The sequence below is a fragment of the Pseudophryne corroboree genome, chromosome 6, assembly GCF_028390025.1.
Source record: "Pseudophryne corroboree isolate aPseCor3 chromosome 6, aPseCor3.hap2, whole genome shotgun sequence".
Lineage (NCBI taxonomy): Eukaryota > Metazoa > Chordata > Amphibia > Anura > Myobatrachidae > Pseudophryne > Pseudophryne corroboree.
In genome coordinates this window covers 446,124,698-446,141,649 of record NC_086449.1, presented here as the reverse complement: position 1 = coordinate 446,141,649, position 16,952 = coordinate 446,124,698, and the positions used below count along the sequence as shown (strand labels likewise).

Genomic DNA, 16,952 nt, shown 5'->3' with positions numbered 1-16,952 from the left:
TGAATTAACTATTATATTCCCATCTGTTTCTGAACACTTTATAAGACCACAAAAAGAGGATAGTGTTTATGGAGGTTGGGATCGAGATGCCGAGATGTCAGAATACTGACTGCAGCATCCTGATGGTGAGACAATTGACATGGGTAGGTGAGTATATTTACCTTCCCCCAATGCTCTCCTAACCCTCTCTTTGACTAGCCTAAATCTAAACCTCCCCCCTGCAGCCTAACCATAACCCCCAGGGTGGTGTCTAAACCAAACCCACTTCCCTCAGCATAAACCTAGCCCTTTCTTCCCTGTAGACTTACCCTATACCTCCCTGGGGGTAACTAAAGCAATCCACCCTAACACCCCCCCCCCCCCCCACACACACACACACACACACACACACACACAAAACCTAACCTCCCCAATTGCGTAGCTCTCCGGCAGCCTGATAATCAGTCATTTAGGATCCCAGGCAGGATGCTGGCATTCTGAGCAGTGTCGGGATACCGGTGTCCGAATTTCGACTGCCAGGATCAAGACCAGATCACGTTTATGAAGCCAAACATTAGTTTAACCCTGTGGTTTTTTTTTCCCCCAAAATATATTTTTAGCGACCCTGTAGTTTAACACATAAATGTTTTCCAATGACCTTTGTTACATGAACAACAATAAAATGAGAATAGGTACACAATAATGCAAATTTTTTAGATTAGTATCATTCATATTAGAAAATATCTAGAACAAAATAGAACACAGAATGTGGGACATGCCGTGCAAAACCCAAACAGCAACCACTCTATATTGGTGGATCACTGTCTGCCAGTCTTGTCAAATACCATGTAGTTGTTGAAAAACATTTGATAAGCAAATGCTTAGTCTGAGTTGGAAGAATTGAAATATAAATTTCCCAGAGATCAAATAATTTAGCTACTCTAGATTCTTTATCTAAGGATGCCTCAATCAAATCCATTCGGAATAGATAAAATAGTTTTTCTTTAAACAAAGAGAATGAGGGAGTTTCTGGGTGGTTCCATACTTGTAGGATGGCCTTTTTAGCTGCAGAACTCAAAACGAACAATAGTTTGTGACCACCCCGGGACACTCATTGACCCTGGGGCAAGATACCTAGAATAGCCCATTCAGGAGTAAATGGTACATAATTGACCAAATTATTTAAGGCCTATCTATAAACTCTAAGCCAAAAGGCCTAACTCTTGGACATGACCACAGACAATGGTAAATGTCTGCGTTATCTTCCTGACACCTGTGACATCTATGTGAGGAAGAAGAACCCATTAGATAACCCCGGTGTGGGCTTATGTAAGTTCTATGGTATATGTTTAAAAACAACTCCCTGTATGAGCTGGCAGGATTGATACAACAAGAATCAGACAAGTTCTTCAACAACATTCCGCTGTTATGTCTGGGAAATGTTGCCGCCACTGAGGAAACCCAGACTGTAATGTGTCATAATCAATCACATCTCGTAACACAGTATAATGTTTAGAAATTGCTTTATAATCAGGAAGAGGATAAGATAAACACTTGTCAAGTGAATTGTTCCAATCTTGCTCAGAAAAGTTACGGATAACCTGACTTACATAATGTTGGGTTTGACAATAAGCAAATGGAAAGAAAAACAGAAAGATGTATTTCCCAACCCCCTGGTGAAATGTGAGAGGCAGATTAGATGCTCTATCCACAAAGCAGTTGACAAAATTAACTCCCCTAGAGGACCACAACAGAAATGGATTGATCGCCTGTCTATTCTGAAATTCTGGGTTAGGTATAAGTGGAAGGAAGAGTGTGTTATGGGCATTTACACCTTTTTTGTGTCACAATATGTGCCATAATTTCCAAAGCAAGGGATTTTCCCATATCTCCCCCATTAACTCCTGGTCATTTGTGTGAAGAAAGGAGACTAAACTAAGATCCTGTAAAAAAAACTTTCTTCCAGTATGGTATCTGTGTAAATACTAGTATTATGCAACCAATCTCGAAGGTGATATAACAGAACAGCATGATTGTCCCAGAGGGGTTTTTACCTCAACCATCCCAACAAGGCATGTTTTGAGAATTTATGTTGGTGAAGCAGATAATTACTGACACAACAAAAAAGATAAACTTGTCTGTGCATGATTAAAAACATACACAAGCATAACCTTTGCTAGAACTTGAGAACCTATGGTTAATAGCACAGAAGGCAAGAAAGTGAGAAAACACATCCATCTAAACAAAGCCTGCCTAGCTCCTAAATAGTATGAATATTCTATACTTTGTGTGATATCACTCGGGAACGTTTACTCATGGTTGCAAAGCACTTTAAATGTCACACCACTTTCAGACGTACTTCAAAATCCCAGGTTTTTGAGCATGAACATGCAGCAATTCTGGATTTACATAGCTTTGAATGCAAACAACCTGGGCTTAAGTCCTGGGTTCGCAACCCTGCCCCTAACCATGTAGCTGGAACCTGGGAATTTGTCGGCGTGCTAGACCCAGCAATTTCCCAGGACTGATGTTTGAAAGGGGTATTATCGAATCCTAGACATGCATTTAGTTGGTTTTTTTTTGTGTTTTTTTTTTTTTTTTATTTGGCACTTTTGGTTACAACAGTTATAATCATTTATAATGTTAAAGAAGCATTCTGCAAAATATTATTCAAAGTATTGCTTCTTGTTCACAAATTTTCATTTTAGGCATTTGTTTAAGGAACTTTTGCCATCAATAGGTAACATTAAAACAGCTTTAGAACTTAAATTAAAGCCCAATTAAAGGGATATAGTAATTAAAGTTTGCATATCACATAAGGTAACATAATAAAAAACAAATTAATGAAATGCATTTGAGATTAGTGACCTACAGGTTGCAATTTAACTTTCATCAAATAACTATTTATATAAGAACCTGGTGGCTAAGCAAATAGCCTAATACCCTTTTTTCAGTATGGTACACATTGTGAAATTTATCAACAGTATGCAGATACAGTTTTCAGTGAATTTTCTCCTTACCTATTTTTGCAAAACAAATGTAACTCATAAAATACCAAATTATATGATATGTGGTAGAGATTTGGTCTGTGATTTGAACCACATAAAAATGTACTGTATATACAGTTAGTTCCATATATATATATATATATATATATCAACAATAGGGGGGAGAATATTTGCGCCACTTGTGTACAACACCAAATAATCCACGATCCACGTATAGAAAATAAATGACACTCCCTAGGAATTAACACAGGGCGTCAGCTGTCCCCCAGAAACACAGGGATGGTAATTCCCTGAAACAACGAGTAATGCACACAGGGGGGTGGGGGATATAGCGACCGTCGGTGTCTTAAAACAGTTCAGTAAATATGGATCAAAAAAGTGTGTCTAAAAACGAGTAACCAGATCAGAAAAGTGATTTTTAAAAAAGGGGGGATGTTTATTTAGACACTAAAAACAGATATTAATCACATATAGAGCTAAAATCTAAACAGCAGTTCTTCTTAAAAAATGGGATTTAAAACAACATACACAATGCTTTAAAATACCAGTTAAAATATGTTAAAAATCTGTAAAACAATTTTAACTTAACTTGGTATAAGGTCACTGCCAGGTAGCCCAACGCGTTTTGTCCTTAAGACTTCATCAAGGGGTAAAGGCATAATGAGACTGGACTCCTATTTATACTAGTATTAATCACATAATGATTGTGACATCACTTCCTGTTAATTTAATCATCATATTGTGAAATGGGTTAAAAATTCATGTACTGACAAATCTATTGTTTCAATTTACTGATGTGTATATACATTCACAAGATATTATTTACTGAGCAGATTTGGTGTTAAAAACTTATAAAATTGACTTGTACAGGCGCCGGCGGTTCTTTGCCGCCCCACTTCCGGTTTTCGTCCGTCGCGTCACTTCCGCCCCACTTCCGGTATGCGACTGCGCATGCGCCCGCGGCTGCGGGCGTAAGAGAACGAACAACACTATGGCAGATGTTCTCTGAAAGTACATTGCGGCGGCCATCTTTGGGTGGATTTGTTCAATGTGAATCACATTCGGCAGCCATATTAGCGGAGACCAAGGATAGAGACATGGATTTCATTTCTCCAGTAAAGTGCATGAAAATAAATAGAATAAACGGAGATTAGTCACTGTTGATGTCAGTACAGTAACCTAAGCTTGTTACAGTGATAAATAAATATAAACTACATAGATATATGAATATATAAAAATATATATAAAATATATAGAGATATATATATATAATTAAATGCTTAAATCAATATAGAGTGCAAAGTGCAAACTAAAAGTGATAGTAAATAGTGTTAAGTGCTAGGTGCGAATCTTACTATGAATTTATTGGGATGCAGATAGTGTGATATATTATATCGACATGCTCATGTAGGCTATAATATCGTTAGTTTGGTTTACAGTACCTGATCTTCCCAGACGGTCTCCCTGGTCTGGTACTGTTCAGGCCCAACACTGCTTTGCTTCCAAGATCGGACGAGATTGGGCCTTTCCAGTGTGGTCTGACTGTAATAATCACTTTTTACCATACATGTGTCAATCTCAATATATCAATAAACTGAACGGTGATATTTTTCAACCAGAGATTGTTGATGGGAATAGGGTAGGAAGGGGGGGGGGGAGATGGGAAGGGAGTGGGGGGGGGGGGGGTGGGGGGTGGGGGGGGGGGGGGTGGAAAGTACTAGGTGTGGGTGGAAAAGGTTTAGTCTAGTTAAGGATCCAACCGTGATGATCCAGTAGTGTAGTTTTCACAGGAAAGGAGCGATTTCGTAATAGTCATTAAATCCCTTCGGATGGAGTGTTTGTAGTTGGAAGATCCAAAACATTTCTCTGCGTGAGAGTTTATTGGCCAGGTCGCCACCCCTTTCTCCCAGTTTCACAAGTTCAATCGCTTTAAAGGTTAATGCCTCCGGATTTGAGTTATGTACGAGATTGAAGTGTTTGGATACTGCATGATTTTCTATTTTATTTTTTATGTTGCGAACATGTTCCTGTATCCTTAATTTCAACGGTCTCTTTGTTTTGCCTACATATTGTTTACCACAGTCACATTCTAATAAATAAATTACGGATTGTGTATAAACTGCAGAAAAATAAGGGAATCGTTATAAAACAAGCTGATAAAGGGGGGGGTCTGGTTATCATGGACCGTGAGAAATACACGAATGAAGCACTGAGACTATTGGGGGATGATGTCTCATATACAAAACTGTCTGGCGACCCCAAAGATGCATTTGCCGGAGAACTAAGAACACTATTAGTACACGGTCTACGAAATGAGATAATTACAAAGGATGAATTCCAATTTTTAATGAAAACAGACCCCACTACCCCAATTTTTTATTTCCTGCCAAAAATCCATAAGAACCTGACTAATCCACCCGGAAGGCCCATAGTGGCGGGCATCGACTCACTCACATCAAATCTATCAGAATACGTCGATGTCTTCCTAAAACCCTATGTGAAGGAGTTACCCTCGTATTTAAAAGACACCACAACTGTACTAAACTCCCTGAAGGACTTTGAATGGAAAGACACCTATTACTGGGCAACAATAGATGTGCAATCACTCTATACTTGCATAGACCATAAGAAAGGTGTAACAGCATGCAAAGAATATATGGAAACTGACACTTCGCTTACAGCCATCCATAAAGACTTTTTATGTAACATCATGTATTTTATTCTTCAGCATAACTATTTTAAGTTTTTAGATCAATTTTATCTACAACGCTGTGGGACTGCAATGGGTACGATTTTTGCACCGAGTTTCGCTAATCTTTTTATGGGTAGCTGGGAGAAGCATTTTATCTATGGTAACCATGATTTTAAGAAACACATCACCTTTTATCGTCGTTACATAGATGACATTTTAATTATCTGGGATGGCACTGAAGAACAATTTTACAAATTCCTGGAATTCCTGAGCACCAACGAGACGAATCTCATTTTTACTTCTAAACTCAATAAAGAATTTATTGAGTTCCTTGATGTGATTTTAACAGGAAAAGACGGAAGAGTAGAAACGAAGAATTACATTAAACAGGTAGATACAAATAGCTACCTGCATTATAAGAGTAACCATCTGAAGAAGTGGAAAAATAACATTCCCTTCTCTCAATTTAATAGAATAAAGAGGAACTGCAGCAACCAGGAAGAATGTGACATCCAAATAGAGAAATATAAAGAAAGATTTAAGAACAAAGAATACCCGGCTAACATCGTGGAAGAAGCGGCACTCAAAGCAAAGGCCCTGGAGAGATCGACCCTGTTGGAATATAAACCCAAAAAAATCAGGAAAGAATCCGTTCCATTTATCACCACCTTCAATCGTCATGAGAAAACCATTAGAGATTCACTCAACAACAACTGGGGAATCCTACTAATGGACCCGGTTCTCAAAGAAATACTACCTCCACGCCCTGAAATCATCTTCAGGAAATCCAAAAATCTTAAAGATATCCTGGCCCCCAGCATGCTACATAAGGAAGTTGAACAAGAACCAAGAATGCCAAGATGCACCGGTTCCTATAAATGTGGCCGATGCAACATCTGCAGGTACCTACATCCAGTAAGAAAAACATTCTCGGATGCAGAAAAGAAGGAGGAATACAAAATTAAGTACTTCATAAACTGCAATACACAATCCGTAATTTATTTATTAGAATGTGACTGTGGTAAACAATATGTAGGCAAAACAAAGAGACCGTTGAAATTAAGGATACAGGAACATGTTCGCAACATAAAAAATAAAATAGAAAATCATGCAGTATCCAAACACTTCAATCTCGTACATAACTCAAATCCGGAGGCATTAACCTTTAAAGCGATTGAACTTGTGAAACTGGGAGAAAGGGGTGGCGACCTGGCCAATAAACTCTCACGCAGAGAAATGTTTTGGATCTTCCAACTACAAACACTCCATCCGAAGGGATTTAATGACTATTACGAAATCGCTCCTTTCCTGTGAAAACTACACTACTGGATCATCACGGTTGGATCCTTAACTAGACTAAACCTTTTCCACCCACACCTAGTACTTTCCACACACCCCCTCCCCCCCCCCCCACTCCCTTCCCATCTCCCCCCCCTTCCTACCCTATTCCCATCAACAATCTCTGGTTGAAAAATATCACCGTTCAGTTTATTGATATATTGAGATTGACACATGTATGGTAAAAAGTGATTATTACAGTCAGACCACACTGGAAAGGCCCAATCTCGTCCGATCTTGGAAGCAAAGCAGTGTTGGGCCTGAACAGTACCAGACCAGGGAGACCGTCTGGGAAGATCAGGTACTGTAAACCAAACTAACGATATTATAGCCTACATGAGCATGTCGATATAATATATCACACTATCTGCATCCCAATAAATTCATAGTAAGATTCGCACCTAGCACTTAACACTATTTACTATCACTTTTAGTTTGCACTTTGCACTCTATATTGATTTAAGCATTTAATTATATATATATATCTCTATATATTTTATATATATTTTTATATATTCATATATCTATGTAGTTTATATTTATTTATCACTGTAACAAGCTTAGGTTACTGTACTGACATCAACAGTGACTAATCTCCGTTTATTCTATTTATTTTCATGCACTTTACTGGAGAAATGAAATCCATGTCTCTATCCTTGGTCTCCGCTAATATGGCTGCCGAATGTGATTCACATTGAACAAATCCACCCAAAGATGGCCGCCGCAATGTACTTTCAGAGAACATCTGCCATAGTGTTGTTCGTTCTCTTACGCCCGCAGCCGCGGGCGCATGCGCAGTCGCATACCGGAAGTGGGGCGGAAGTGACGCGACGGACGAAAACCGGAAGTGGGGCGGCAAAGAACCGCCGGCGCCTGTACAAGTCAATTTTATAAGTTTTTAACACCAAATCTGCTCAGTAAATAATATCTTGTGAATGTATATACACATATCAGTAAATTGAAACAATAGATTTGTCAGTACATGAATTTTTAACCCATTTCACAATATGATGATTAAATTAACAGGAAGTGATGTCACAATCATTATGTGATTAATACTAGTATAAATAGGAGTCCAGTCTCATTATGCCTTTACCCCTTGATGAAGTCTTAAGGACGAAACGCGTTGGGCAACCTGGCAGTGACCTTATACCAAGTTAAGTTAAAATTGTTTTACAGATTTTTAACATATTTTAACTGGTATTTTAAAGCATTGTGTATGTTGTTTTAAATCCCATTTTTTAAGAAGAACTGCTGTTTAGATTTTAGCTCTATATGTGATTAATATCTGTTTTTAGTGTCTAAATAAACATCCCCCCTTTTTTAAAAATCACTTTTCTGATCTGGTTACTCGTTTTTAGACACACTTTTTTGATCCATATTTACTGAACTGTTTTAAGACACCGACGGTCGCTATATCCCCCACCCCCCTGTGTGCATATATATATATATATATATATATATTTGGACACTAACACTTGTCCTCTACGTAAATCCAATGGTGTAGGCTGTGTAAAGCCGTTTGGCTGTGCATCTATGATCTAAGCGTGCATTTTTATCAAAGCGTGATCAAATTGACACACAACTGCAGCGTTCCAACAGTGTTCATTTATCTTCAGCTGATATCAATTGTGAATTGGAGTCTCTTCTTGTCATCTACAGGTAACTTGATTGATTGACTACAACCACCAAGATATTCTGCTCCACTATATATTTGTATAGGCTAAGCTGATTCTGCTAGGAAACTTGATTGATTGACTACAACCACTAACATATTCTGCTGCACTATATATTTGTATAGGCCAAGCTGATTCTGCTAGGTAACTTGATTGATTGATTGATTGATTGATTGACTACAACCACCAACATATTCTGCTGCACTATATATTTGTATAGGCCAAGCTGATTCTGCTAGGTAATGCAAATTGAAACATTATTGCATAGTATGTGATTCTGAAGTACTTTTTTAGTTTAGAATGATATAGACCCAGTTTAATCTTTGTGGAATGCCTGGTTGTTTTTCTAAGTTAATTTATTGCCTGGCACTTGAGGGGGTGGGGTGTGGTTACATATTTCAATTATTGGTTTCACTTGTATTAGTCATCTACTTAAATCCAATGGTGTAGGCTGTGCAAAGCTGTTTGGCTGTGCATCTATGATCTAAGCGTGCATTTTTATCAAAGCGTGATAAAATTGACACACAACTGCAGCGTTCCAACAGCGTTCATTTATCTTCAGCTGATATCAATTGTGAATTGGAGTCTCTTCTCGTCATCTACAGGTAACTTGATTGATTGACTACAACCACCAACATATTCTGCTGCACTATATATTTGTATAGGCCAAGCTGATTCTGCTAGGTAACTTGATTGATTGACTACAACCACCAACATATTCTGCTGCACTATATATTTGTATAGGCCAAGCTGATTCTGCTAGGTAACTTGATTGATTGATTGACTACAACCACCAACATATTCTGCTGTACTATATATTTGTATAGGCCAAGCTGATTCTGCTAGGTAACTTTTTATTGCCTGGCACTTGAGGGGGTGGGGTGTGGTTACATATTTCAATTATTGGTTTCACTTGTATTAGTCATCTACTTAAATACAATGGTGTAGGCTGTGCAAAGCTGTTTGGCTGTGCATCTATGATCTAACGTGCATTTTTATCTAAGTGTGATAAAATTGACACACAACTGCAGCGTTCCAACAGCGTTCAAACGAAGTGAAAAAGAAGGAAAACAGAAGCACACCAATCTAACAAAACAACTAGAAACCAGAGGAACTAATAACAAATGTGAGTCACTTACTCTTCAGACCACTCACCTCCTGATTGTTGCATCTGATTAAATAGCATGGAACTACCTTACTTGGACATTTTATAAACCATCCATTTTACCAACAAATGCTTGTATCTATATTATTGGAATTTTGTTTTTTATGCACAGCTGCACCAATGTAATCTTACCTACAAACACCTAAAAAATCTTACAGAACCACCATTGCTTCTTAAACCTCACAATCTTTTCATTACATACGGTCCAAATACATCTCAACACCCACTTTATCTACACTTCTGATTCATTTCATACTAAATATACACCCATTGAGCCGACACTGCTTTTCTAATCTGCATTTCTGCAATTCTTCAACTCTGAATTCCTTACAGCCTCCACTCCTACTTCCACTTTCCCTCAACCTATTTTACCTACTAAACACTATGTCAAGGCTTTCTTATACTCCCCCATTACTCAGTGTCTATCTAATCATGTGTCTTTATCCTTCTCCCCTAGTCTCCTACACCTCCTGCTCCCTCCCCTCCATCTATCTGTATACTTTCCCCTCCTTTCCTGTTTCCCCACTTTCACTCACAACTACCCCATGGTCCTGCTACCCCACAACTCAGCCCTGCTCCCTCTCTCCCTTCCCTGTCACCTCCCCACACCCCCATCACACTGACCTCCCTCCCTACCCACCTCCTGCAGTTTCCCCTCCTAGCTCTGGCACCCGCACCATCACTACTCTCTCATCCTCCCTGCACTCAAAGTTAATCTCTCCTCATCGCTTCAGCAACCCTGATTATCTCATTCACATCTCTCCCACAAACTCATACCCCCTATTCTGTGCCCTGTGGAATGCCAGATCTGTTTGTAACAAACTGGTCCGCACTCATGACCTTTTCATTTCCAACTCCCTACACCTACTAGCCATTACTGAAACTTGGATTACGCCCTCTGACACTACTTCTCCTGCTGCTCTCTCTGCTGGGGGCCTCGCATTCACACACACACACACACACACACCCTGGGGGTCGCCATGGGGGTGGTGTTGGGGTCCTTTTACCTTCTAGTTACTCCTAATAACTCATGCCACCAGAACCATCCCTTACATTCTCTACATTTGAGGTCCATACTATACGCCTCTTCCAACCAGTCCATCTTAGAGTAGCTGTCATTTACCGCTCCCCCTGGCGTTGCTATCAAATTCATCGACAGCTTTGCTTCCTGGCTTCCTCACTTCCTCTCTTCTGACATTCCTTTCATTATCCTAGGCAATTTCAACATCCCTATTGACATCCCCACACAATCCCCTGCCTCTAAACTCCTTAACCTCACCTATTCACTTGGTCTCTCCCAGTGGACCTCCTCACCCTCCCATGTGAATGGGAGCTCACTGGATCTGGTCTTCACTCACCGCTGTGATATTTCTGATTTTTCAAATTCACCATTTCCCCTCTCTGACCACCACCTGCTCTCCTTTAACCTATCTCTCTCGACTTCCCCATCTCTACCTCCCAAGGCTACCATCACTAAGCGTAACATTGAGGCTATTGACACCACATTCCTTTCTTCCCTGTTTGACTCACTTCTCTCTCCTATTCTCTCTCTCTCATGCCCTGAACAAGCCACTTCCATATACAATGCATCCCTCACTTCTGCTTTTGACTCTGTTGCTCCACCAACCACTATTCACCATCACAAATTAACACCTCAACCCTGGCACACCAAATGCACCAGATATCTGCAAAAATGCTCACGTACTGCTGAGCGACACTGGAGGAAATCACGCTCTAAGGCAGACTTCCTCCATTTCAAACTTATGCTCTCATCCTTCAGTGCTGCCCTTTCTCTTGCTAAACAGTCATACTTCAAGAACCTCATCTCCTCCCAGTCTTCCAACCCCCGGCGCCACTTTGCCACTCTCAACTCACTACTCTGCCAACCTCCACCTCGTCTCCCTTCCTCATTCTCTGCTCTTGACATTGCCACTTACTTCACATCCAAAATTGACTCCATACGTAAGGACATCACATCACACCAGACCATCAGTAGCCAGTTTTCCCCCATCCCTTACCACCCCTCCCACCTACTCTGACCTCTTTCTCCCATGCAACTGGAGAGGAAGTCCTGGCCCTCATTCGTTCCTGTCCCCTCACCACCTCCCCACTTGACCCTATCCCCTCCCGCCTCCTCCGCTACCTCTCTCCTTCTGCTTGTTCCCACCTTTCCCACCTTCTCAATCTCTCTCTCTCATCAGGCACTGTCCCCTCTGCCTTCAAGCATGCACTCATCTCTCCTATTCTTAAAAAACCTACCCTTGATCCAAACACTCTCTCCAACTACCGACCCATCTCTCTCCCCCCTTTTGCCTCCAAACTCCTTGAGCGTATTGTCTACAACCGCCTTACTGCCTTTCTTTCCTGACACTCACTACTTGACCCATTCCAGTCTGGCTTCCGTCCTCTCCACTCCACTGAAACTGCCCTTACAAAAGTGTGCAATGACCTCCATGCTGCTAAATCTGAGGGACACTACTCTACTTATTCTACTTGATCTCTCTGCTGCTTTTGACACTGTGGACCATCCTCTCCTACTGCAAATCCTTCACTCCATTGGTCTGAGTGACACTGCCCTCTCTTGGCTGTCTGTCTACCTCTCTGACCGTTCATTCTCTGTCTCTTCTCATGACACCACCTCCCCCTCACTTCCACTAACTGTAGGTGTACCCCAAGGTTCTGTCCTTGGTCCTCTCCTCTTCTCTCTCTATACGTCCTCACTAGGTAAGCTCATTAGTTCTTTTGGTTTCCAATATCCTCTCTATGCTGATGACACCCAAATCTATCTTTCCTCTCCAGACCTCTCCCCTGCTCTCCTCACTCGTATCTCCAACTGTCTCTCTGCTACCTCTTCCTGGATGTCCCAGCGCTTTCTTAAACTTAACATGTCTAAGACCGAACTGATCATCTTTCCTCCCTCCCGCATAACCTCACCTCCTACAATCTCATTATCTATTGATGGCACTAATATCTCCTCTAGCCCCCAAGTGCACTGTCTTGGAGTAATCCTTGACTCCTCCCTCTCCTTCAAACCACACATTCAGCACCTCACAAACTTGCCGTTTTCATCTAAAAAATATTTCCAGGATCAGACAATTTCTGACCCAGGATGCTACTAAGACTCTTATCCACTCACTGGTCATCTCCAGGCTGGATTACTGTAAACTCCTCCTGACTGGCATTCCTGACAAACACCTCTCTCCACTCCAATCTATCCTCAATGCTGCTGCCCGGATCATTTTCCTCACCAAACGCACTATGTCTACCTCTCCTCTCTTACTAGACCTTCACTGGCTCCCCTTCCCTTTCAGAATCCATTTCAAGCTTCTCACACTCGCTTACAAAGCCCTCACCCACTCCTCTCACATCTACATCTCTGATCTTATCTCCCTTTACATTCCCACGCGTCCTCTTCGCTCTGCTAATGCACAACAACTTTCCTGCCTACGGATCACCTCATCCCACTCCTACCTCCAATATTTTTCACGTGCTGCACCACTTCTCTTGAATTCCCTACCTCTCCCCCTCAGACTCTCCACCTCTCTACAAAACTTCAAATGGACTCTCAAGACCCACTTCTTCACCAAACCCAGCCAAATATCATCCTAACCCTCTGTTCTACACTCTCCATGTATCCCATCTGTGTCACCCCTGTCTGTCTACCCCTCCCCTTTAGAATGTAAGCTCACACGAGCAGGGCCCTCTTCCCTCGTGTGCTTATCCTTTCTCACTTTAATAATCTTCAACTGCATCAACTCCAGCAGTCTTCTGCCACCTGATACTTATTCCAGTGTCATCTGCTGATGTAACTATGTTTATTTACCTTGTACTTGTCCTATACTGTCATCAACTGTAAGTTGCTGTTTTCCTGTTTGATTATTCATGTACTCTGTAATTGGGCGCTGCGGAACCCTTGTGGCGCCATATAAATAAAGGATAATAATAATAATAATAATAACAACAACACATTATTTTCAAAATATTGGCTCTGTACGACTACACAGTGAATTTGAATTTAAACAATGGGCATGCTATTGAAGTGCAGACATTAATTTTTAATTCAAGGGGTTAAAAACATTATTGTATGAAGCATTCAGGAATTCCAACCATTGTTATACAAAGATCTCTACTTTCAGGGGCACAAACGTAATTGGGAAAATCAACAAAATCCTAAAAATAAAACAATATAAAATAAATAAATACTAATAATAAAAATACTACTACTACTACTACTAAATAATAATAATAATAATTTGTAATACTTTGTAATACTTTGTTAACAATCCTTTGCGGGCAATGGCTGACTGAAGTCTGGAACCAAAGGAAGTCTCCAAATGATGGATTTTCTCATTTGTTATGTTTTGACAGGCCTTTACTGCAGGTGTCTTCAGTTGAATCTTGTTAGTGGGTCTTTCTGTCTTTAGTTTTGTCTTCAGCAAGTGAAATGCATGCTCAATCGTGTTGATATAAGGTGACTGACTTTGGCTATTGTAGAATATATCACTTATTTGACCTAACAAACGCATGGGTTGCTTTACCTGTATTATTTGGGTCATTGTTCATCTGGACTGTGAAGCACTGTCTAATCAAATTTGCGGAATTTGGCTAAATCTAAGCTTATAGTATATCCTTATACACACAGAATTCATCCAGCTGCTCCTGACACATCATCAATAAACACTAGTGACCCAGTGCCATTGGAAATCATGCATGGCCACATCATCATACTGGCTCTTTTGTGTTTTACAGATGATATAGTATGCTTTGAATCATAAGCCATTCCAAGCCTTCTCCATACATTTTCCCACATCATTCTGGTAAAATATTGACTTTAGTTTTATCTGTCCGATGAATGCAGTTCCAGAACTATGATATTTTTTTTTAAATATATTTTCTTGGCAAAGTCTAATTGAGCCCCTCTATTCTTAAGGGCTTTTGAATGGTTTGCACCTTGCGGTATTAGCTTTCATTAAGTGTTCTATTTAAGGTAGACAATAAGGATATACCTCCCTCCCTCCTGGAGAGTGTTCTTCACTGTGCAAGACATTGTAAACTGATTTTTTTTTCCACCATGGAAAGGATATGGTGATAATCCAGCTCTTCTGTGGACATCCAGGCCATTTTGTGTTGACTAACTCACTAGTGTGTTCTTTTTTTTCCCTCAGAGTTTATCAACCTGTTAATTTGGCCACTTGTAAGGTTCCCGCTGTCTCTCTGATTAATTATTTTTGTTTTTGCACCCTAAGGATGGCCTATTTTACTTGCATTGAGAGCTGCTTTGACTGGATGTTGTAGGTTCACCTCCACAGCTATCAGATGCAAATGTCACACTTGGAATCAACTCCAGATATTTTGCCTGCTTAACTGATGAATAAATAATGACGGAATAGCCCACATGTCCACAACACAACTTTTGAGTCAGTTGTCCAATTACTTTTGGTCCTTTAAAAATGATGGTACAAAATATTAAGCAGCTGTAATTCCTGAAACCATACTCTAATTTGGACATGAATACCCACAAATTAAAGCAGATATTCTGCACTTCAAAACCAACTGTATAACTGTACTGTAAATTGGATATGTTTGGTAAACAGCTAAAATAACAAAAAAAAATGTGTCAGTGTACAAATATATATAGATCTAACTATTACAGTAAATTCCTATTTTTCTTTCCTTTATAATTTCTTAATATATGTATGTATATATATATATATATATATATATATATATATATATACATACATACACATCTAATATATAAAAATGAAAATTTGTCCATCTGTCATTCTGTCCTTCTGTATTGTATTTCTACACAAATCCAGTTTACAAGTGAAGATCGTGAAATTTTACATACAAGTGTATTAAAACATGGTGGACGCAGCTAAAACAATATGAAATCCCTAGCACCCCTAGGGGGTCAGACAGCAGCACAGAGTATATCAGGAGACAGCATAACTCTGAAATTGCACGAGCAATGTACTCAAAAATTGTTACACATATGCCTTAAAATCTGGCAACAAACACTGCGGGGGGAAGACACCCCTAGCACCCTTAGGGGTGGGGCAGCAGCACTGAGTATTTCAGCAGACAGCATAACTCTGGAATGTCTGCAGCAATTAACACCACACTTGGTACACATCTGACTTACAATCATGGAACAAACTCTGTGGGGGTTAGACACCCCTAGCACCCCTAGAAGGTGGAAGAGCGGCACATAATATTTCAGGAGACAGCATAACTCCCAAATGGCTAGACCAATTTACAACAAATGGGGTACACATATGACTTACACTCTGGAAACAAACACTATGGGGGTCAGACACCCCTAGCAACCCTAGGGGTGGGACAGCAGCACAGAACATTACAGGAGACAGCATAACTCCAGAATGCCTATGCCAATTTACAATGAACTAGGTACGCATATGACTTACAAGCTGTGAACAAACACTGTGGGGGTAAGACACCCCTAGCAGCCCTAGGGTTGAGGCAGCAGCACATAATTTTACAGCAGACAGCATAACTCTGGAATGCCTGGACCAATTTAACCCAAACTTCTGACACATATTACTTACACTCTGTAAACAAACACTTTGGGGGTAACACACCACTAGCACCCCTAGGGGTGGGCCAGCAGCAGACTATATCAGGACATGCATGATATGTCAGTGATGACAGGGCTGCATGTGACAGGGCCGGTGACATGATGTGAGGAGGGGAATGGAGGTAGTACGAACCCACAAACTGAGTTATATAGTGGAAGTAGCACAGTCCCCCACCAGCACATAGTATATCAAGAGACACATAATGTGCTGTGCTATATAAGAAACTGGAGTGTTTGGGGGAGGAGGATCTATCTAGGTACTTATCTAATCTATAAAAGAAAGAAATTGTGCTTCTGCCCTTCTGCCTTTTTATACAAATCCACACTTTACAATCGAATATTGTGAAATTTTACATACAAGCATATTGTTATTTCTACTGTGTGTTTAATATATTTTTTTTTTTTAAACATTCTTAAAATCCCGGGCAACGCTGGGTACTCCAGCTAGTTTTATATAAATACATAACTAGGCAAGGTGAGGATCTACACTCCA

At 40.2% G+C, this 16,952-nt stretch overlaps 1 protein-coding gene and 2 pseudogenes across 3 annotated transcripts in view; 1 reads left to right on the top strand and 2 right to left on the bottom strand.

The window, feature by feature from the left end:
* The window catches only part of TBC1D22A (TBC1 domain family member 22A), a 1,169,061-nt gene that overhangs the window by 525,727 nt on the left and 626,382 nt on the right, over nucleotides 1–16,952 (bottom strand). The gene's annotated exons all lie outside the window — the stretch shown is intronic.
* LOC134936916 (5S ribosomal RNA) lies at nucleotides 4,418–4,537 on the bottom strand (annotated as a pseudogene).
* On the top strand, nucleotides 7,211–7,330 carry LOC134936915 (5S ribosomal RNA; annotated as a pseudogene).